The sequence below is a fragment of the Protopterus annectens genome, chromosome 2.part0 (genome assembly GCF_019279795.1).
Source record: "Protopterus annectens isolate FY-2018-M chromosome 2.part0, PAN1.0, whole genome shotgun sequence".
Classification (NCBI taxonomy): Eukaryota; Metazoa; Chordata; order Ceratodontiformes; family Protopteridae; genus Protopterus; species Protopterus annectens.
The window spans coordinates 1,543,082,918-1,543,105,720 of NC_056728.1; positions in this window are offsets into that span (position 1 = coordinate 1,543,082,918).

Here is a 22,803-nt window from a genome sequence, read left to right on the forward strand (position 1 = left end):
TGCTGGTTTACAAATTCCATTGAACATGTGGGAGAAACAGACATATATAGGTTTTGTAAAACCGAACTGGAAACAGTCACAAACCTTGTTGCTGGTTGCGACACATTAATGGCAGAAAGACTGCATACTGAAAGGCATAATAATCTAGCAAGACTGTTGCACTGGGGATTGTGCAAACATTATGGTATCGAAGTGGCTGAAAAACACTGGAAACATGAGCCACAAAGCATCATAGAAAATGATTAAGTTTATATCACATGAGATCACCCATTACCAACAGTTCAAAAGATAGATGCTAGAAAGCTGGATATAGTGGTCCAAGAAAAGAAGACAAAAGTAGCATTGATCATTGAAATCACCACACCCAGTGAATACAGTGTCTTGCGTACAGAGGGACAGAAAGTCATAAAATACCAGGATCTGCAGGCAGAAATGAGAGCAATGTGGAAGAAAGATACCCAGACAGTTCCAGTAGTACAAGGAGCAATGGGTGTTATAAAAAAGAATTTACAGTCATATTTAGATATGTTTCCAATCCAGGTAACTCCATACGAATTGCAGAAGGAGTCATTACTGAGCACAAAGCGGGTGCTCCAAAGAGCACTTTTGGCTGACATCAAAGATTGAAACAATACTAATTTCATGAACTTTAATTGTACTTTGACTTAAGAATGGGGTCCATTCCCATCATGGTATTAGAAACCCAAACGACTTGGAGAAATTAAAAAAAAATGGCACAAACCTGGTAAGGTTGTTCATACTATTGTGCAGTACTGTTTAGCACACCTGTGATCTATGATATTAATGTTGGCTTTTTCCCTTTGCTGGTACAGCTGCATGATATGTGCATCATTTGTCATGTAAGTGTCTCATCCTGTTGGTGTGATCACTAATTGTCATGTGCCTCTGCATCCTATTATGAATGAGGATTGTACTCAAATGGTTGTTTGTTTGTTTGCCATGCTATAATACAGGATCCACTTCACATCAGATGATACGCTCCCCAACCATGGAGGATGTATCTGATAAGGCAGTCTATACGGTTGCTATATTTCACTATTAATAATTACATATATGCTCTTCTTGCCTAATGTGGTCTTGTTCACCTGCATAGGCACCTGCAATCAGAACATCACCATCATCCTTCCAGTATGTGTATGTCTTATTTGCTGTGTGTTATACCCCAGTTTGAATGTTACATGTGCCTACTACTGAGTTGTGTACATTTATCTTTTTTACATGGCAGTGCCATTTCAACCCTCACCACCATCAGCGGTGTCAGAGGAGGACATGGCAGGTAGGTGTTAGCAGCTGTTTTGACATTACCTGTCATATGTGATTGATATGTAACTGACATAGCTTATATCTGTTATATAGGGTCTCTGAAGCACCCACTGGCATTTTGACCTGGTTAGTTAATCATTAGCAATCCTACTGTATAGTTAACCAAATGTCAGTACTATGTTGCATCTTTTGACCTCCGTGAATGTATATAATGTGTCACCTGCCTCTTTTCACAACACAACCACTGCCTTCCTCCTTCAGTAGCCCATCCACTGATAATGGGGAGGAATGTTATGTGTCTCTCTCTGATAGTACAGCCAATAGCACACGGGCCACTGCACTGGGTTCATTGTCTGAACTGGAAAGTGATAGACGTGTGGTCCATGATGTAGCTTCCGGTTAGGAGGATAATGTGGCCAGTCATTCTGATGATGTAAGGACTTCAGATGATGGACATGATAATGACCATAACCTGCTATCCCATGTGGAGTCTGGTAATGATGGTGACTCTTCCTTGTGATAGACCAGCACTGTCTGTTGGACTACATGTAGGAGTGTGGCTGATGTGCATGGTCATGTGTCAGAGGGTGTCTGCCTACTATTACAGGCAAATGAATGTTCACAGCAATGTCATGGCTCTGACCTGTGCCCCCTTGCCCATGCCATCGATCGTGTAGCACACCAGCTATGTGTGTTACATGAAGGTCAGAAGTGCAGACATGCAGAGGTCATGGCAGCACTGGCTGCACAACATGACAGTGTGGTATCTGTTTCATGCTCTCTTGAGAGACTTGTTAGGATGTGCTAGAGCAGTGTGATAGTATGCACCAGTGGTTATGCTCTCTAACTGTACTGAGCAGATTACCTCCAGTAAGGAGAAGAAGAACCCCCCTCAGTAACACACACACATGGCCCTTGGGGATCAATGTCTGTGCTGCAATGTGCATGTACATCTGGTGATGGTCACTCAAGGGTGAGCTCAGCAGTTATGTCCAGACAGAAACATTATACTACTGCTCCTATCCATACTGTATCCCACAGTGCTACTGTCACCATATCCAGCTACTTGGTACAGCACCATGGGCAGAGTGTTTCCATACATGGCGGGGGCTGCCAGGACCTCAGTGTGAGCTGTCAGTGTGGGCACCCAGACTGCATTAGAGTAACACTGACAGTTGATCCAGCGTGAATCCTGTTGTGTCATTCTGACCCTGTGGCAATTATGATCGTTGTGCTGACCATTAACTAAACAATCTATAGGCATTTTTTTTCAAATTTCTGATGCCACGGGGTTTTTCTGATAATTTCTCTGACCTAGTTGACTAGCTTCAAGTTGTGATATGTAATACTTATTCATTATATTTATTGGCATTTGATTACCGAGACATTCTGATTGGGTAGAAGTCCATTTTTAGTTGCGGCCCAGGTAGAATAGCTCCTAAGTATTATAAAACATTTTAAGAACAATAATTTTGCAATCTTCAAAAATAATACAAAAGGCATCTACAGTTTAAATAAGTATACCAAATTAGAAATAATATGAAAACATTGGTTAAATATAGATACAAATTATATGTCAATGATTTAATATTTAGAGAAATTGTAGCCAGTTTTTAGAGAAATTTCATGTAAGTTAGTGTAATACAAACTGGAATTGCAATATGAAGGAAAAGAAAAGCAGGCTTATAGTATATTTAGAGAGAAAGTCAGGGAACAGAAATTGATAGAAATAAGGAAGTGAGTGAAGAAGGGAGAGTAAGGAGGTATAAGGTATGAATAGGTACTTGTTTACATTTAGGAATATAGTTTATCCTGGTGTTGAGCAAGAACAGATCCAAGTTTTAGCAAGAAAGTCTTTCAGAATGGTTTTGAAAGATGGGAGGGAGGATATTGACCTGATGGATACAGGTGAGGAGTTTCAGGCTTTAGCAACATCGAACGGGTATGGACAATGCTCAGTGGATTTGATAGGTTTGTGAATAGACAGGAGATTTTGGTCATTGGATCATAATGACCTATTGGGAGCATAGTTGTGTAGATTGGTATTTAGTGCTGGACAAGCATATTGATACTGGATAATGTTATAGGTGGTAAGACGCTACATATATGTTAGTTGATGGGGTAGTTCTAACTAGTTAAGGCTTTTTAGTGTTATAGCAGTGGTGGGTTCTGAAAGGGGTATCTGCTGCAAATTTATCAACTTTGATATAGCATTGTTCAAGTTTTGATTTTTGTGATGATTGAAGGTTAGTAAGGATGGGAGTGCCAGAAAAAACGTGTGTGGGGGGGGATAAGTAGTGGTAAGTGTAGTTTTAGTTGTGTTAGTTTATTTTATTTATTTATTTTACATTTGTTGACTGGGATTGTCCGACTGAGCTAAAGAGGCCTTTTTCAGCGGAGTCCCGGGGAGAAAAGCTCCAACATATTATACAATTTTCATTATAAATTAGCATTAAACAGCAATGTTACAGGATTATTACAAGGCATTAAGTAGCAATACAATATTATACAGTGTCAATAATCAGGCGTATAGCATATCTATTTCAAGATGTATAAAAAAATATGTCATTAAGATGAGTATAGTTTTTGAGGTAAGTGGTTACAAAAACCCAGTTTTATCATGATGTAGTTGCATGAAGGCAAGACAATTACAGTAGAAAGTTTCTCTGAAGCAATTTGCTTAATAGATTTTAGAAGACAGAAGAAAGAGTAGTCAAGGAAGATTAGAGAGAGCTAGTGAGAAGAGTGTGTTAAGGACAGAAAGCAGATTAAGGTATGAGAAGTAGGGGATGTTAAGGAAGGAGAGTGCAGTGGCAGGACCAGTGACTTTTAAAGTGCTCTTTGGTGGCTGTCTCAAATTGTTTAGGATGTGTAAGGGTCCTAATTTCTAGTGGGAGCCTATTCCAGGCAATAGTGGGTTGATAGCTGTACATGTTGTGTCCAAATTTAGAATTGGGTTGTAGATTTGTAGTAGGTCTTGGTTACAGCTTCGGAGAGGTCTGGAGGGAGAATAATGGGAGATGAGAGGGGATAGTGCTGGGCAGTAGGAAGGCTGGTATAGGACAGAATGGATGATCTGGAGCTGAGAGAGAAGAAGCTGGTGGGGTAATTCAAGTCAGTTTAGGTGTTTTAGAGAGAGACAGTGATGTGATTTGTAGGTTTGTTGATCAGCAAATCTAGCTACCTTGTTGTAGGTAGATAGGAGTTTGGTTAGGAGTGCTGAGTTAAGATTTGTGAGAATATGAGAATTGTACATTAGACTAGGTAGAAGGTAGGTGAGAGAGAGAGTAATCTTGGCTTCAGAGGTAAGGAATTTCTTGTTATGGTAAAGGAGCTCTAGTTTTGAATGAGTCTTTTTGATACAGTTATTAACATGCAAGTCAAATTTAAGCTGCTCGTCGATGGTTATGCCTAAGAGCTTAGTACTGGATTCTACATGAATGGGAGTGTTATTAAGGGACTGTATGGAGAAGGAGGGTTTAATATTGTTGAACTTTTTAGGTAGGAAGAGTAACAGCTTTGTTTTTTTTACGGTTAAGGATGAGCTGGTTGCTGGAGAGCCATGTTTCAACTAAGTTAAAAGATGCCTGAGTAGCTGAGAAGAACTTGGAGGGAGAGTTGGCTGTGGTGATGACTGTAGGGTCATCTGCATATTGCACTAAAGATGGTAGAGGACAGGAGGTATAGAGCTGATTAGTAAAGATATTAAAATGTAAATGCCCTAGGATAGACCCTTGAGGTGCACCCATTTTGACAGGGAGAGGAGGGGAGAGTGCAGAGTGCCATCTCACTGATTGAGATCTATCAGTGAGGTAGCTGGAGAACCATGGAACAGTATCAGGGAGAAGTTGAGGTCATGCAGTTTGTGCAGCAGAAAAGAGTGTGAGACAGTGTTGAAAGCTTTTGTGAGGTCCAAGAATAGGCAAGAAATAAGTTTATGATCATCCATGACTATAGAGACAGTGTTGGTTGAGGAAGGATAATAGGTTCATAGGTCCATAGGTTCATACTAGGCTATCTGCCCTAGGGCATTTATAAGCCTAGCCAGAATGTGTTTGGCTTTCGCCACCCATTTTAAATTTATTTTGCTATGCCCTTTTTCAAGGTTATTATACTGTGCCTCTGTCTAACAGTGACACAGAAGTGATACCTGGGGTAAACCTACGATCTCCCATCCACTCATCAAGATTTCTCTTGAAGAGAGTCAATGAGGGACTCTGCCTAACCTGGACTGGGATTTTATTCCAGAGTGAAGGGAGCCTCTGGGTTATGAATCTGTCCCTCCAGCATGTCCTATTTATTTCAGTGCTGAGGTTCAAGTCTCTTGCGATGGGATTTGGATTTTGTGAGGTGCAGCATGTCCATTAATTCCGGGTTGGACATGGCTTTATACGTCAGGCACAGATCGCCTCTGAACAGGCGGTATGCCACTGAGTAGAGCTGGAGTTTCTTTAACTGGGCAATATATGGCATCTGTTTGAGCCCTTTGATCCTCTTGGTGAGGTACTTTTGGGGTCTTTCCAGTTGCTGCAGGTGTCTGGTAAGGTACATCCCAAAAGGGGCATTGTACTCAATTATGGGCCTGATGAGGGATGAGTAAAGAGGCATGATGACCTCCCCTGATCTAGATGTGAATCCCTTCATGATTAGTTGGGCTATATAAAATGTTTTTCTAACCACTTTGGCCACGTGGTTGTCAAATGAGAGATTGCTATCAACTTGGGTCCCCAGGTCCTAATTACTTCTTCTGTGCCAATGGATTACCACCTATGTGGTAATTTGTGGGCACTTTGTTTTGCCAAAGGGATGACTATACACTTTTTGGCATTTAGCTTGAGGCCATGGCTCTGGCACCAGTTGTCTGTTTCTATGAGGCCCTTTTGGAGGATGCTTGTGTCAGCTGGAGAGTCGATTATGGCGCCCAGTTTGCAGTCATCTGCAAACTTGGTCAGCCACAGTCCTTCCGTGTTGGCTTGTACCTCTGAGAAATATATACCGAACAAGAGAGGTCCCAGGACTGAGCCTTGTGGGACACCACTTGTAACTGGTTTGGAGTCTGACATGGCTCCAGCAATTCTAACCATGTGAGTTCTGTCCTTGAGCCAGTTTGCAATCCATCTAGTGACATAGAGGTTTATATTTAAGCTTGTGAGCTTATCTATAATGCCCGAGTGGGGTATTGTATCGAAGGCTTTTGCGAGGTCCAGGTAGGCTGTGTGGACCACCTTCCCCTCGTCAATGGCCTTGGTGACTGTTTCAAAGAAATCGACCAGGTTTAAGAGGCAGGATCTGCCCTTAACAAAGCCGAACTGGGTAGGATCCAGTGTCTGTAGGTCCCCAATATCTTTATTTATGAGGTCCATGATGATCCTTTCCATAGCTTTGCAGACCAAGCTAGTCAGGCTTATGGGGCGATAGTTTCCAGGATCCGTTGAGGCACCACCTTTATGGAGAGGGACCACTGTTGCTGTACGCCACTCTTTGGGCACATATCCTGTAGTAAGGCTGAGATTGAACAGTAGTTTTATGTTTGGGTTTAGCTCTTCTTGGAGTTCATGTAGGGCAGCCCGGGACACTGTCTGGTCCCATTGATGCTGTGTTTTTGCTTTGGAGAGGGCGGCTCTTACCTGAGCATCTGAGATGTCAGGGGCAGCACTCTTCTGGGATAGATATTTGCCCTTTGGTGGGGGGGAAGTTTGCTGAACCTGTCAGCTAGGATGTTGGCAATGTCTGTGGGTTCGGTGTATTTTTGTCATTTTGGACTAATTCTGAGCATATCTGGGAATTACCACCCAGGTTCTTAACATAACTAAAGAAAGCCTTGTGATTATCCTTAGTGTCCTGTGCAATTTTTCTCCCGACAATTAGACAATTTTATGAGTGCCAGTAGTTTTTGCTAATACTGATCAGTGATGCCTTCCCTTTTTGGGATTTTGCTCTATCATTTAGTAGCTTCCTCCTTCTATTGTATAGTTTGTTTATGGCTGGGGTCCACCAGACAGGAAGTCTGCCTTTGGAGGATTGGGTCTTGGTTTTATTTGGGATATGATCCATGCATTCCTGAAGGTGTTCATAGAATGCGTTTATAAAGGATTCTGTGGTCTGGGCCATATTTTCCACAGGCCCGGGGGCTCTGAAGGATTCCACCTCGGTTTTGAGGAGTGTGAAATTTGCTTTAGAGAAGTTTTTCACTGTGGTTTTCTGGGCAGGGGTGGGGTCGGGATGTGAATATCCAGTGAGATTAGTTTATGGTCTGATCTTACCAGTGAGGGATACACTTCTGGTCTGGAGCATAGAGTCCCCATGTTGGTGATGATCAGGTCCAGTATGTTTTCCCCTCTTGTGGGAGTGGTAACAAGTTGTTCCATAGCATTTGAGTTTATAAATTCTAGGAACCTTTGGGCTAGGGTGTTGGAGCTAGAGTAATGCTCCCAGTCTATGTTTGGGTAGTTGAAGTCGCCCAATATAATGGTGTTCGGAGAGACCTTCATATTTTCCAGTGTTCTCAGGAAGGCCGAGTGGGGTTCCTGGGTTTGGGAGGGTGGTCTGTAGCAGGCTATAAACTGGAAGGCAGTTTTACCCACTGTTAGTTGCACATGGATGCTTCGTGCTTTGCCACCAACCTGGAGGTGTGGGTATCTTTGATGAATATCGATACTCCCCCTCCTTTTGTGGTTCGGTCCAAGTTTTGGGGCCGAAAAGCATGGTATGAGGTATAACCTGGTAGTGCTGGGGTGCCTGGGCGCCCTCAACCAGGTTTCTGTTACTGCACAGATATCGATGTTCTCCATGCTAAGGAGAGTTGAGGCATGCATCTTGAGGTTTAGACTTCTGGCGTTGAGTAGCATTACTCTTAGTTTCTTATCCCTTGTGATACCTATGGAGGTGGGTTTGCCTTTTGAGCCTTGCCTTAAAAAGGCACTATAGGGCTAGCAAGAGCCTTTGCCAATATCCGAAAGCCCAGGGGTAACAGGTGCAAGCCGTCCCTAGCGAAGCATCATGGCTTGTCGAGCATATCATCCCAAGCTGACAGACATTGGATCCCCTTTGAATGACACCAGTACTTAAGCCAGTTGTTGAAATTGATCATCTTGTCTTCATATTATGGCATCATTCTTGGTGAGGGTAAGATGCTACTCAAGGTCAGGGTCATACCGGCCTGGGCGACATGCTCAGAGAGCTCCTTTATGTCTCTTTTCATGTAGTCCAGGGAGGTACGTCTCAGATCATTCACACCAGCATGGACAATGACTGAGTCATATTTGTACTTGCCTTGGAGTGACCTGAGTGCTTGTGTTATGTGGCGGATCCTAGCGCCCGACAGGCTGCTCACCGTGACCCTCTCCTTGTTCAGCCTGGTGAGCGGGACGTCAGTGTGCCTGATAGAGTCACCTATTACAAGTGTATCAGGTGTATTGTTTAGTCTTAAGGGCTGTGACTGTTCGGCACATTGGCTTTGTGAGATATGTGTTGCACATGTTTTGTTTTGGGGTAGCGGTTGCTTGGGTGTCTGCTTTGGAGGTCTCTGCTGCTTAGGCAGATCTTTATTTAGTGCCTCCGAGTATGTTTTTGTGTGATTATGTGTTTGGTTTGCTGTCATGGTAGGTCTATGTGAGACTGGAATTGTAGTGAGTGTGGTTTCCTTCTCCTCCTGACTGGTTATGCCAGTACTGAGTTGAGAGAGCTTAGCCTCCAGTTTGGCTATATGGTTGCATCTCTCACATGTGTTGGAATTTGTTGAGAGGAGGAGAGGGTTGTCTGTGTACATGAGGCAGTTGTAACATTGCCTCAAGATTCCCAGATTCACCCGCTGGACCAGAGGAGATTGACAACTGACCTTTGGACATGCTAGAATAATATTGGGAATTCCTTTATAATTGAAAACAAGGGCCAGTGGGGAGTGAGGGTATAGTGCTTTTAATTTTTAGTGCTGACTTATATAATTGCTTTAGTGAGCAAGTGCCAGGTAACTTAAGTGCAATGTGTTACAGGTAACTTAAATGCAAAAACGACAAACAGTAACTTTCTTTCAAGTGAAACAAGGAAATAAGTACAGTAAGCAATGCAGATATCACTAGTGATCCACAGAAGCGCTGAGAAGCTGCGTATTAGGTGGAATTAGCGTTCCAGGGAAATAACAAGCAAACAAACAACAAGCATATAAACAAAGCTAGATTCAGCAGGCCTGGATCTAGTCTATGCTACAGCAAACAAGGTGTACCAATTTCAGTAAGATACAGTTCAAATATTCAGGCACTATAAACCTTTAACCAGAAATTCCCAGCTCAGAAGGGCAGAGTCCAGCCTCTTCTCCCACAAGAGTGCAGACCACGAACCTTCTTAATGTAAAATAACTAGCCTGAAGCCCAAGTGCTTAAACCAGAACTAATACACTTTAAGAATAACAGACACTGGGCTCTCAATCAGCAGTTCCCAACTTAGAAGGATGAAAGCTACCTGTCCTGCCACCACAGTGCATGCCAGAGCTGTAGTCGTGCTATGTTTGGGTCTGAAGCCATGTTGAGTGGGTGTAAGCATATTTTCCTGTATTAGATACTGCATAACTTGTTTATGAATACATTTGTCTAGTACTTTGGAGAAAGGGGAGAGGATAGCGATAGGTCTAAAGTTGGAGATATCAGAGGAGTTACCTCCTTTGTGTATAGGTAGAGTGTAGCATTGTTTCCAGATGGAAGGGACTTTAGATTCAGAGACAGAACAATTAATTAAGATAGATACAGGGAGAGCAAGAGAGTCAGCTGCTAGTAGAAGAAAAGTGGAAGGAATATTGTCAGCTGATGCTGAGCATGGTTTTAATTTAGAGAGTAGAGTTCTGATGTAGCTAGTAGGTACAGGTTTGAGGGAGAAGGTATTTGAGGAAATAGTATTAGGAGTAGCTTCAGAAAAGTTGGAGATAGTAGTAGTAGAGGAGTTTGGGTTAGGGTTCAGTAGCTCAGGTATTGAATCAATAAAATAGGTATTGAAGATAGTGGCAGTTTCTTCAGATGTCTTATCTGGGCATGAATTGGGGGAGCTAAGATTACTGGAATGTAATATTTGGTCATTGGAGTTCCAGAGTTTTTTAGGATTAGATTTTAGGGCTGTGGGAGGTTTGTTATAGAAGTCCTTTTATCTTTGTTTATGTGTTTTTTGTCAGATTTCTGAGTTCTTTATATTTTTGTAAGTCTGCAGAGAGCTTAGTTTGTGACCATTTTTTTCCATAGTTTGTCTCTAGTTATCATACTGGTACAAGTGGCTTTTGAAAGCCAGGGAGATATGGTGGACTTAATTCAGACTTTGCGAGGGGGAGCAAGTGAGTCTATGATGCTAAGGAAGGTGGAGTTGAAAGCTAAGATGGCTCCTTCTTGTGGGAGTTGGGTAAGGCATTTCCAGTTTACTTTAGAGAGGAGGGCATTAAAGGTTTCTGGATAGAAGTTAGAGAGTTTACAAGTGATACATTTAGGAGGTTTTGAGAAGTGGGGAGTAAACCTAAGCACTTTTATAGGGGAGTGATTGCTCAGGGTGTTTCGTAGGGTTTCAGGGTTATGATATTTGGAAGGATTAGATACAAGTACCCAGTTAATAAGAGTACTAGATGTGTGAGGGTTGTTTGCATGGGTAGGTTGGGAGATTAGCTGTGTAAAGCCATATAAATTAATATGAGTATTAGAGTTTGGATTACTGAGGGTTATCCAGTTAATGTTGACATCCCCAAGGAGGATAGTTTAATTGGGGATGTGTTGAGAAAAGTATGAAAGAGTATTTTCGAGCAGAGGAATGTTGCCTCCTGGAGGAATATAGATGGCTGCTACTGTGATAGTGATGTGGTCATTTTTTTAAGGTTAGCTGTAAGTAGTTCAGCAGGAGAAAAGGATGGGATAGGCTTCATATTACTTGTAATGGTGAGGTGGGTGGAGTAGAGGATGGCAACACCACCCCCTTTTTGGGTCTATAAAGCATCCCTAGCTTTTGATGAGTTTTTCTTTTTCAATTTTGTATATGCAAGTCAAACTTAAGGTTATCATCCACTCTTGCAATGAGAAATTACTTTAGTGGTTGTATTACCGAGGGAGGATTTTAAATTTTGTTTTTTCATGACAGAGATATTTGGGGAAAAAAGAAGTAGCTTTTTTTTGGGGGGGGGGGGGGGGGTTGGCAGTTGATCATGAATTGTGAGTTACAAAACCAAGTTTCAGTTGCTGTTTAAACTTCCTGAGTAATTTCTTGGAGGTGTACCATGTTGTTAGATTTGCAAATGAGTGTGGAGTCATCTGCATGCTGTATTAGGGATGCCTGTTGTGTGGATGTGTGGAGGGTATTGGTCAGAATATTACAGAGGGGGGGACCAAGGACAGAGCCTTGTGGTACACAGGTGGTAACTGGGTAATACTGAGAAAGGATGGTGTGCTATTTTACTAAATGTTACCTATTGGATAAGTAGCTTTTGAACCATAGAAGGGTGGGCTGAGAGAGAGACTTGATTAGGGTATTTGATGTCAAAGGCTTTAGACTAGTCTAAAAATAAGGAGGAGACTACTTTGCCATTATCTCTAGCTTTACTGACAGTATCTACACAGGTTAGAAGTGCAATGTTAGTACTGTCATTAGTATATGTTATTAAAGATATTGACAATAGTAATGCTCTAGGTGACTATCACCATGCATGTATGTTTGCATCTCTTGCTAGTTGACATATAGTACATATTTACATGGTTAATGGCATGTTATCTTTGTCATCAAGCATTGATTGGTGCATTACACATTTCCTTGTTGTCTGCCATTCACACATGCACAGGTGTGCCCCCTATAAGCATACCTGTGTTACTTATGGCATTTTAATATGGTTCAGCACATGCCTTTCCCTCAGCACTTACTGCACTTCTGTGGACCTGTTTCCATTTTGTATCCCCATGCTGACATGTAGTTCCCTCATGTGTCTTCCCACATCACACTGATTCCACACATACATATATGTACCTATGTTGTTGTATCCCAAACATTGCTGCATGTTCTAGTGCTGCTGTGTAGTCACTGTCTTTAATGCTCTGCGTGATTGAATGTATTCTTATTTGTAACTGAATAATGTTTGCAGCAATAACCTGTGCATAAAAGTGTTGCTTTATGTGTGACATTCCATGTCAGACATGAAATGTGAGGATTTTTTGTTTTTTCTTTTCTTTTCCTTTCGTTGGTGCTTGGGATACTTGTAATTACTCATACTGCTGTATGCTATTTACTTTGTTGTACCACATTGTTACACATCCCACAATGCTATGTGTGATGCATCAAAGTTAGTGCATGGCCCCTGCTTTTCTGTTACATTTGTGCTGATAGATACTCTTACACTGCATGGGTCTAAATTTCTTTGTTGCTGTCAATTTCATGGCTATTTTCCCATGCTAGTTATCTATATGATGATATCTTACCTGTACAGTGACATGTTCTGTTGTGCACACCTCCTGTGTGCCCCATATTTACCTGCGTGGTTCTTTTTGGTGATGTACCTTGCAGAGGGACTTCCGGTGGTGATGCTTCCTCTGTATACTTCCAGATGTGCTCCTTGCTGAGTGTTGTGTTTATGTTCTTAAAGGTATAGCATATGCTTCTATTGTGTATGATGTTCAATCTGGACAACAAATGGTTTCTTTCCATTAGTCACGATCTTTGCTGTTGCTGTGGAACAACACTATGTAAACATCACTGTTTAGTCTGTGTACATTTTTATGTGTAGCTTGTTATGACTTAAAGGTGTTCATCAGATGTTACCATGTTGCCTGAGCTAGGACATATGGCCACATAATCCATAATTACATCTTTTCACCCCTGTGTCCTCCTGGTCATCCTGTAACAGCTGGGGCTCTTGGGGTAGGTCACCCACAGCTGTGACTGTGAGTCCACAATGTTTTGATGTTACCATGTTGTGCAGCATGCCATACATAGTGACCATCTGTAATCCTTTTTCTGGTGGGTATTGTAGTGTACTTCCAGATGTGTCCAGACATCTGACTCTTGCTTTCAGCATGCCAAACACACTCAATGGTCTTTCATGTTATGGTGTGTTGTCTGTTGTTTGGAAGGGGTTGATGGAGTTCTGTGTGGTGTCATTAGCCAAGGCTCTAGTGGATAACTACAGTCACCAGTTTTCAGGGTGAAGAGAAGGAATACTTGTTCATTTTGCTTCCTGTGGCAGTGTCTGACTAATGCTTACCATATAGTGGTGGTCATGTTCTTACTCAGTAGGAGCCCCTCCAGTATTTCGCCATGTTGGAAAGCAGACCTCAGGGCACTTTCCATCCATATTGCTGCATCATGCACACAATCAGGTTGTGTTGTCATGACATTAGTAATGAGGCCACCATCTGACAATTGAGTGATGGCCACCCCTTTCTATTGCTGTATCATTCAGCATGAAGTACAGCTGGGGTTTTAATTAGGATGTGGATTCTGTCTGTTGCACCAAGGATATGGGGGAAACTGGCAATGGCATAGAACAGTAGCATGACAGTTATGTGCTCCATATTTGTTGTTGGGAAGTAGATATATTAATTCATCCACTTTGGTGCACATTGCTGTCAGGAACTGTGTAAGAATGCGACTGGCAGCTATCTGGGACACTACTATGGCATCTCCCATATGCTACTGAAAAGTCCCAGAAGCCAGTATACTTACATTCAGACACACTTTTGCTTCTACTGGTACTAGATTATCCCACATACTACATACATACATGTGGGGTGCACACATTCTGCACACAGCCTGCAGCAGATCTCTGTCTAATCTGTATCCATTATTTCCAAATGATTGAGCTGGCTTAACTGTAGCCTAACTCTGCACCTAGCTGACTGCCTTCTGAGATACCTTTGGAGATCATCCTCTATGATGGGTTGCAGTACTCCAGTCTGCCTTAGGGCTTTAAATGCTGGTTGCATTTGTTTTTAAGTTAAGTTTATGGAATCCATGATTTCCTATGAATGTTTGGAATATAGTGGCATTAAAATGGAGCATATATGTCCTTTGCCAAGTGCTTTCTGAAAATTGTTTGCTAAGTACATTGTCGCACTCAAGCTGCATGGGCATGCCTGTTGTGTTTTGGAATATGGGGGGCATGCACAGAGTCCATAATTATCCAACACTGACTAGATAATTAATTGATCTTGTACTAGTGTACATTATAAAATCGTATCTGCTGCTTATGTACTGATGTCTTCCTTTGGTTTGTTGCACTTTGAACAACTTTCTTTTGGAATCCGGCCCATTATCCATGAAAAAATGAAATAATCTGATGTGCAGTACCTTATCAGAAAATAGTATGGTATCTCAAATATGTAATAGTTAAAAACTGAGTAAACACTGAGTAAAAAAAGTGATACAGTTTGCATTCAATTGCAAGGTATGAACTCATGTTAAATACTGAAATACCACTTTTTATTAATTGTACAATTTTAAGACATTCAGTATGTGCATACTTAAGTAACCACTTAAGCATAATTTATTCAGCAAAACAGTTAAACATGTACTTATTCCTTATATGATGAGTTATGATAGCACTAAAGTGGTGTCAGTGAGCAGTCAGGGATGCTTTTGATAAGCAATAATATCAATTCTTGTTCTGAAAAAAATATATATTTAAAGATGAGAGAATGTTTGATGAACAGTGATGGTAGACTATACACCATACAGCATAGCCCACAAATATCATTACCTGCTTCAATTATAATATATGTGCTTTTTACAAGAAAGGAAACACTGACCTGAATTTCACGGTCCAAAGTTATGGACCAGATTCCTCCACTTTACCTGTGCAGCCATAAGCCATGCATTACTACTGTTACCAGATGGTCATTATTAATCATTGTAGGACAGGAACAGTGACACCATGGGTCACTTCCCCACCAGACCAATTCTCAGTAAACCTCCTTCATGCAGTAGATGGGTCATACTGAAGGGCACCTCTAGACTCACTCAGGCAACTAAATCAACTTTTGAACCTGTGAAAGACTCTCTTGGTGACAATACAGGGCTGTATTAAAATTGTCTTCCTCGGCTCCACATGGATTTCTCACTGGTATCATGAGCTACAACTCCAGGGGATATCCATCACCACCGGAGAAAAGAAACAAAAAAGAGAGCAATGGAGGGAAGACAAAACAAAGCAAAAGTGGCTTAATATTGAGCAGTACATTTTACTATTTTACTATTTTACTATGAATAACTACTTAAATGATAAAAGAATTGTATTTCTCCTGTACTCCTGTAGGGACCATGGTTTTGGCTCATCCAAGAAAAGGTGCTCACAGTGGGAAATATCAAGGACAACAGCAAGGGAAAACATTTTATGGATTACAAAGTAGCTAGATTAGGGGTGATTCCACCTTTTATAATGAATCTGTGCATGGTATGGAAACCTGTCAAATTATGGCTATGAATTGCAAACAAGCAGGAAAAGGACTTATTAGCATACAATGATTTATATCACTTCTCATTTACATCTTATATGTTCATTTGCTTTAGTTTATTCATGGCCATCATGTGTTAGTGACAACGGCCTCTGTCAAGTCATTCCTTTGCTGAGCAAATGCATGAACACTGAAGATACGTTTGCATAATGACTATGAATACCACCCAAAGTGTCTTAATAAAGGATGCCTTCCCTTTGGGAACATTCAAAATAGTCCTTGATTCCTAGCTTGAATACCATTTCACACAATGTATTACAGCAATGTTGTGATAACCTGTTTGATGTTAAAATTACACTCATTATTAGGGATTTTAATTATTCTTATATTAACAGGGACACCTGTTGTACTAATTCGTATCAAGAAGCATTTTTGCATAGATATACTTAATTTTTTACATTTTACATAACTGGTTTATACTCCAAGTCGCATGACCAATATTCTGGACTTAGTATTAATAAATACAAAGGGATTTATTAGAAACTTTTGGGATTCTAACATGACAAAACTGAATCCAGATAGCATAAAGATATTGTTGCTCAGCTCTAGAAGCTAAGCAAAAAACTCTACTCCCTATAAACATTCATTACCGTGGAAAATATGTATACATACACTGTTTCTGAGACCAATGAGAGAACTGCATCAGTGAAGGGTTCTAATGCCTGCCCTACATCCAGGCCTACATCATTAGATTACGGCAGTAAAGGTGGTAATGTTTCCATATTCTTAAAAAAATATTTCACCTCAAGATTCTTTAGACAAGTTAACAAACTGGAGTTCTTCAACATTGAACTTACTATCAACAAAACTACTGCTTATCATATCATAGCTAACTATATGACCTGATCAATGTCAGTCTCATTCCATACCTCCTACCTAACTACTATGGAGTCCTTATGCATTAAGCCAAACACCATTCACCCAGGTGACTTCAACTACCCTTACATTAACTGGCAGACTTGTAAATGCTCAAACATGTATACCCATAAATCTCTGGACTTCATAGATACAAACTCTGTAGATCAGTTAGTCCACACCTCAAAAAGGGATGATAAAATCATGGACTTGGTCCTTACCAATATGGGGCAGCTTTACTCATCACCAATTGTCACTCCCTTTCTGGTCATATCAGATGACAAATCAGTCATAGTCACCATAAGACTGAAGCCAGAAGCATCTTCCAAAAATTCAAATATGGGTAATAAGTAAATCTGAGTGATAACCTGACTCAATTCAAAATCCACTTCCAACCTAATTATCCCATTGCTTCTGAAGAATCCTTTACTGTAAAATCTTATATGCATGCAAAAAGCTGCATAGATGCATCTAACACCATCTGAAGTAAATACAATGCCAAATTTAAGAATATGGTGGAACCCAAATATAAACAGACTCTGTAATTAAAGAAAAAAACCTCACTGCATTTAAAAATATATTGAAACCAAAGGGTAAAAAAGTCTGGCAGACAAACCATTCAGTAAAAACTCCAAGAAAGACCAAATAAGCTAGTCTAAAATTTGTAACACTTTAAGTCTCCTGTAGAGGAAGCCCATAGGATATATGCAAACAATCCCTTAGAGACACATCAGAGTTTTAGTGACATGGCTTCTAAATGCACATGACTTTTCACTTTTCAAGTCTTTACTGGTACATTCAGGCCAATAAAGCCAATCCTTTCTAGCTGCAGACATGTCATGTTTCACTGCTTTTCAGAGCTCATCAGTACAGCATAAGTGAATTGTTTTGTTATACCTTGAAAATACAGAACTTAAGAAAAAGCTTCATTTCCATAAACATTAAAGTGCTTGCAAAATATTACAAATAGCATCCACAGCAAGGGATAAAACACCATGCAGATAAGTACACAAAAAAATAGAATTTAACTGTAAAGAGCTCTTGCTAAATCTAACAGAGAGCTCCAACCCTGATCAAATCAAACAAAGCCAGTTATGGGGTAGAAATAGACACCTAGGTGAAGAATGACCACAAAGCCTTCTTAACTATGTTAGAAACATCATCCTGCAATTGTGCAAAGCTAATAGTGAATGATATCATATACTTGGACCCAGAGAACATACCAATCTACTAACAGACGATTTAGCTCAAACTTCACCCCTTCTACCCTCCTATATTCCCAGATCACATACCTGCATCTATACCTCCCCACAATTCTCTCAAGGTGCTATCCAAGGCCAGGAACACTGCTTCTATGAAGCCGGGTAACATACTGGCCTGCCTACTGCTTAGCCTGTAACAGGACATATATCGGACTCCCAGCCAAGGCTATTCAATACCAGCTTCCAAACAGGCTTCATGCCTCGTGAATGAAGGACGACAACAGTCATCCCCTTGCACAAAGATGGAGTGTCACTGGATCCTGGTAATTATAGACCTGTAAGCCTGACCAACCTTGCAGGAATAATAATAACAGATATAATCTGAGCCATGGTATACCGCTGCAACATGTAGTGAGCTAACATACACAAAGAAACAAAGTAACAAAGTATCAAGCAAAAAAAAAAATATATATATATATATATATATATATATATATATATATATATATATATATATATATATACATATATATATATATATATATATATATATATATATATATATATATATATATATATATATGTTGTGTCTTTCGGCTTTTCCCGGTTAGGGGTCACCACAGCAGAACTCCGGTCCACTAATGATTGCTAGTTGACTTTTACGTGCTGAGTTACCAGCCCTGATACACAACCTTCAATGAAGGTACACCCATTCACGCATGTCTCCACGCAGAAGACGCTCTAGCTGAGAATCAAACTGGACAGTGTCTTACTATATATATATATATATATATATATATATATATAGTGGATATAAAAAGTTTACACACCCCTGTTAAAATGCCAGGTTTTTGTGATATAAAAAATGAGACTACAATAAATCATTTCAAAACTTTTCCCACCTTTAATGTGACCTATAACCTGCACAACTGAATTGAAAAACAAACAAATTTGTTAGGAGAAAAAATATAAAAAATAAAAAAATACAATATCCTGGTCGTATAAGTGTGCACACACTTAAACTAATATTTTGTTGAGTGTGCACACCATTAAACTAATACTTTGTTGAAGCACCTTTTGATTGAATTACAGCATTTGGTCTTCTTGGGTAGGAGTCTGTCAGCATGGCACATCTTGACTTGGCAATATTTGCCTATTCTTCCTTGCAAAAGCACTCCAAATATGTCAGATTGGGCATCTCTTGTGCACAGCCCTCTTCAGGTCACCCTCAGATTTTCTACTGGATTTAGTTCTGAGTTCTGGCTAGGCCATTCCAAAACTTTAATCTTCTTCTCGTGAAGCCATTGTTTTGTTGATTTGGATGTATGCTTGGGGTCATTGTCATGTTGAAAGGTGAAATTCCTATTCATCTTTAGCTTTCTAGCAGATGCCTGAAGGTTTTGGGCCATAAGTGACTGGTATTTGGAACTGGTCATAATTCCCTCCAGCTTGGCTAAAGCCCCAGTTCCAGCTGAAGACAAGCAATCCCAAAGCATGATACCGCCACCACCATGCTTCACCATGGGGATGGTGCTCTTTTGGTGATGCAAAGTGTTGTTTTTGCGCCAAATGTACCTTTTGGAATTGTGGCCAAAAAGTTCAACCTTGGTCTCATCAGACCATAACACATTTTACCACATGCTTTTGGGAGACTTGATGTATTGTTTTGCAAATTTTAGCTGGGCCTGGATGTTTTTCTGTGTAATTAAAGGCTTCCATCTTGCAACCCTACCCCATAGTCCAAACATATGTTGAATATGGGAGATTGTTGTCACATGTGGTACACAACCAGTACTTGCCAGAAATTCATGCAGCTCCTTCAGTGTTTCTGTAGGTTTCTTGGCAGTCTCCATGACCAATTTTCATCTTGTCTTTTCATCAATTTTGGAGGGAGGTCCAGTTCTTTGCAACGTCACTGTTGTCCCATATTTTCTCCACTTTTTCATGACTGTCTTCACTGTGTTCTATGGTATATACAATGCTGTAGCCTTCTCCTGACTTATACCTTTCAATAATGAGATCCCTTTAATGCTTTGTAAGCTCTCTGTGAACCATGACTTTGCTGTAGCAGGCAACTGAGTAAATGTCAGGAAAATCCTACTAGGACAGCTGAACTTTATTTGGGGTTAATCAGAGTCTCTTTAATTGATGGCAGATGTGTACCCAAGAAGACTGAATGCTGTAATTAAATTGAAAGGTGCTTCAACAAAGTATTAGTTTAAGGGTGTGCACACTTATGCAACCAGAGTATTGTACGTTTTTTATTTTTTATATTTTTTCCCTAACAGATTTGTTTTTCATTTGAATTGTACAGGTTATAGGTCACATTAAAGGTGGGAAAAGTTTTGAAATTATTTATTGTAGTCTCATTTTTTATATCACAAAAACCTGGCATTTTAACAGGGGTGTGTAAACTTTTTATATCCACTGTATATGTGTATGTGTGTGTGTGTGTGTATATATATATATATTTATATATATATATATATATATATATATATATATATATATATATATATATATATTTTTTTTTTACCCCTGATAAATCAGGCCCCAAACATATATGTCAAAAGCAATCTGCAGTAAATTTTCTTTAAAGTTTTTGTGAAGCATCTTGCCATTTGATTTTGTTAATAGTGAGCCTTTAGTTCTTTAAGTCTGGCTATACTTTTTAAGTGTTGCTCTTCTTAGTTTACAGGTGGGGTAGTTTGTTTATATGTTTTGTTACACAGAAACACATCAGGATGGATAGCAGGAATACAAAATATAAACAAATTAATTAACTGACAGACTATGCAGACATGTATGCTTACATCTCAACAACTTACTACAAAATGGCAGTCAGGCTTGCACATGCTCAGTGTTTATACACTTGTGCAAACAAATGGAAAGCTTCTTAAAGGTATACATACATATTGATCTACATCCTCCCTCTTTAATGAATTGCCCACAATAAAATAACATTTGAAAAAGACATGCAATTGTACAGACAATACGAAATAGACACAACACTTATGTCCAAATTGCTGTTTATCTGGAACATGGTCTGGAAATGTGACCTGATCTAGTAATACAGCAATCAGAACTGAGTTTAGCAATAGGGACAGTCATTGGAGAACAAACAGATTCTGGAGTTTTAGGATTCTTCTCAGGAATAGGGATATTTATTGGAACGTTCTCTGGAACTGGAACACTGGGTAACTCACTCTGAGATTTAGAATCTTTCTTGCAGGTATGATACTGCAATACAGGCTCAGACACTGGGACCGAATGTTTCAGATTCCGCCTAAATCCTACTCTTTATGATTCCACAATGTACAATCTCGGCTCTAGACATACACCGTTCACATCTCCAATCTGATCAAAACCTTTGGACATCTGCATCCTCACTATTTTGCCATCTCGTAATGGATTGAGTGGTTTTCTGGTCTTATAATAATAGAACTTCTTGGATAAGCACTTCTTCAACAGATTGTCTTTCAGTGATCTGCTGCTCTTGACACATGGAACTAATAGATTCCTGCTAATCGGTAGTGTGGTTCTGGTTTGTCTCGACAAAAGTCTCTGTGCAAATGAACCAAGATGTTTATTATGATGAATATTTCTGAGATTCAAGAGATTTAAGAAAGCATCATTATTGTCATGTTTTGACTTCTCTAGTAATTGTTTCACACTTTGAACTGCACATTCTGCCAAACCATTTGACTGCGGATACTCAGGGCTACTCGTAACATGAGTAAAGTCCTATCCTGCAGCAAATCTTTTGAACTGCTGGCTTATAAACTGTGTGCCATTGTCAGAAATAACTTTGTGCAGACTACCATGGACTGCAAAATGATGCTTCATCTTAGTAACGACAGTACTGGACACCAGATTAGGAAGTAGGTCAATCTTGAACCAATTGGCATAAGAGTCTACTAACACTGAGTAATGATAAACATTCCACTCGAAAATGTCTGTAGCTACTGTTGACCAAGGTTGTCCAGGAATCTGGTTTAACTGAAGTGGTTCTTTCTGTTGATATGGCTTAGTACTATTACATACAGAACAAGATGAAAGTACTCTCTCAATGTCCCTTGACATAAAAGGCCAAAATATTAGTCCTCTCACCCTTCTTTTGGTATAATCTGCTCCCAGGTAGCCACAATGCAAAATAGTAATATATTCTTGTTGCAAGGACTTTGGAACAATCACTTTTGGACCTTTCATGATGATACCATTGTCAACCAAAATCTCATCTCTGTATGGAAAATATGGTTGCAGAACAACTGGTAAGCAAGATTACTTTGATGGCCATCCATGACTGATAAAGTGATTGAGCTTCTGAAGACTGGATCTGAGGCTATATGACTTCTAAACTCATCAAGACATGTGGAAGAACAATTTCTCACTTCCATGACTTCAAAATCAAGTTTCTCATTTTCGTGCTGTTCAATAGAATTTCTGAGCGATTTGGATAAAGTATCAGCAAGATAAAGAAGTTTGTCTTTTGTGTAGACAAGTTTGAAATTATACTTTTGCAATTTGAGCATCATGTGTTGCAATCTGGTAGGAGTTGTATGCATAGGCTTTCTCAAAATAGTGACTGAAGGTTGGTGATCTGTTTCAATCTGGGTAGGTCTACCATAAATACAGTCATGGAACTTCGAACATACAAACACAATTGCCAAGATCTCTTTTTCTATCTGCGAATAGTGCATTTCAGTTTGGATTAGAGTTCTGGATGCATAGGCTACTGGTCTACCCTCTTGAAGAATGACTGCACCAAGACCAAACTTCGAAGCATCACAAGAAAGAGTAACTGGTTTGTGATCATTATAGCATCTGAGAATTGGTTGACTGGAAATTCTCTGTTTCAGGACATCAAATGCTCTCTGGTGTTGCTCTAACCATGACCAAGATACATCTTTGCATGTCAACTTTCTGAGCAGTACTGAAAGTTAGCTCAGGTCTGGAATGAACTTGCCTAGGTAGTTAACCATACCAAGAAAACATTGTAGGGCTTG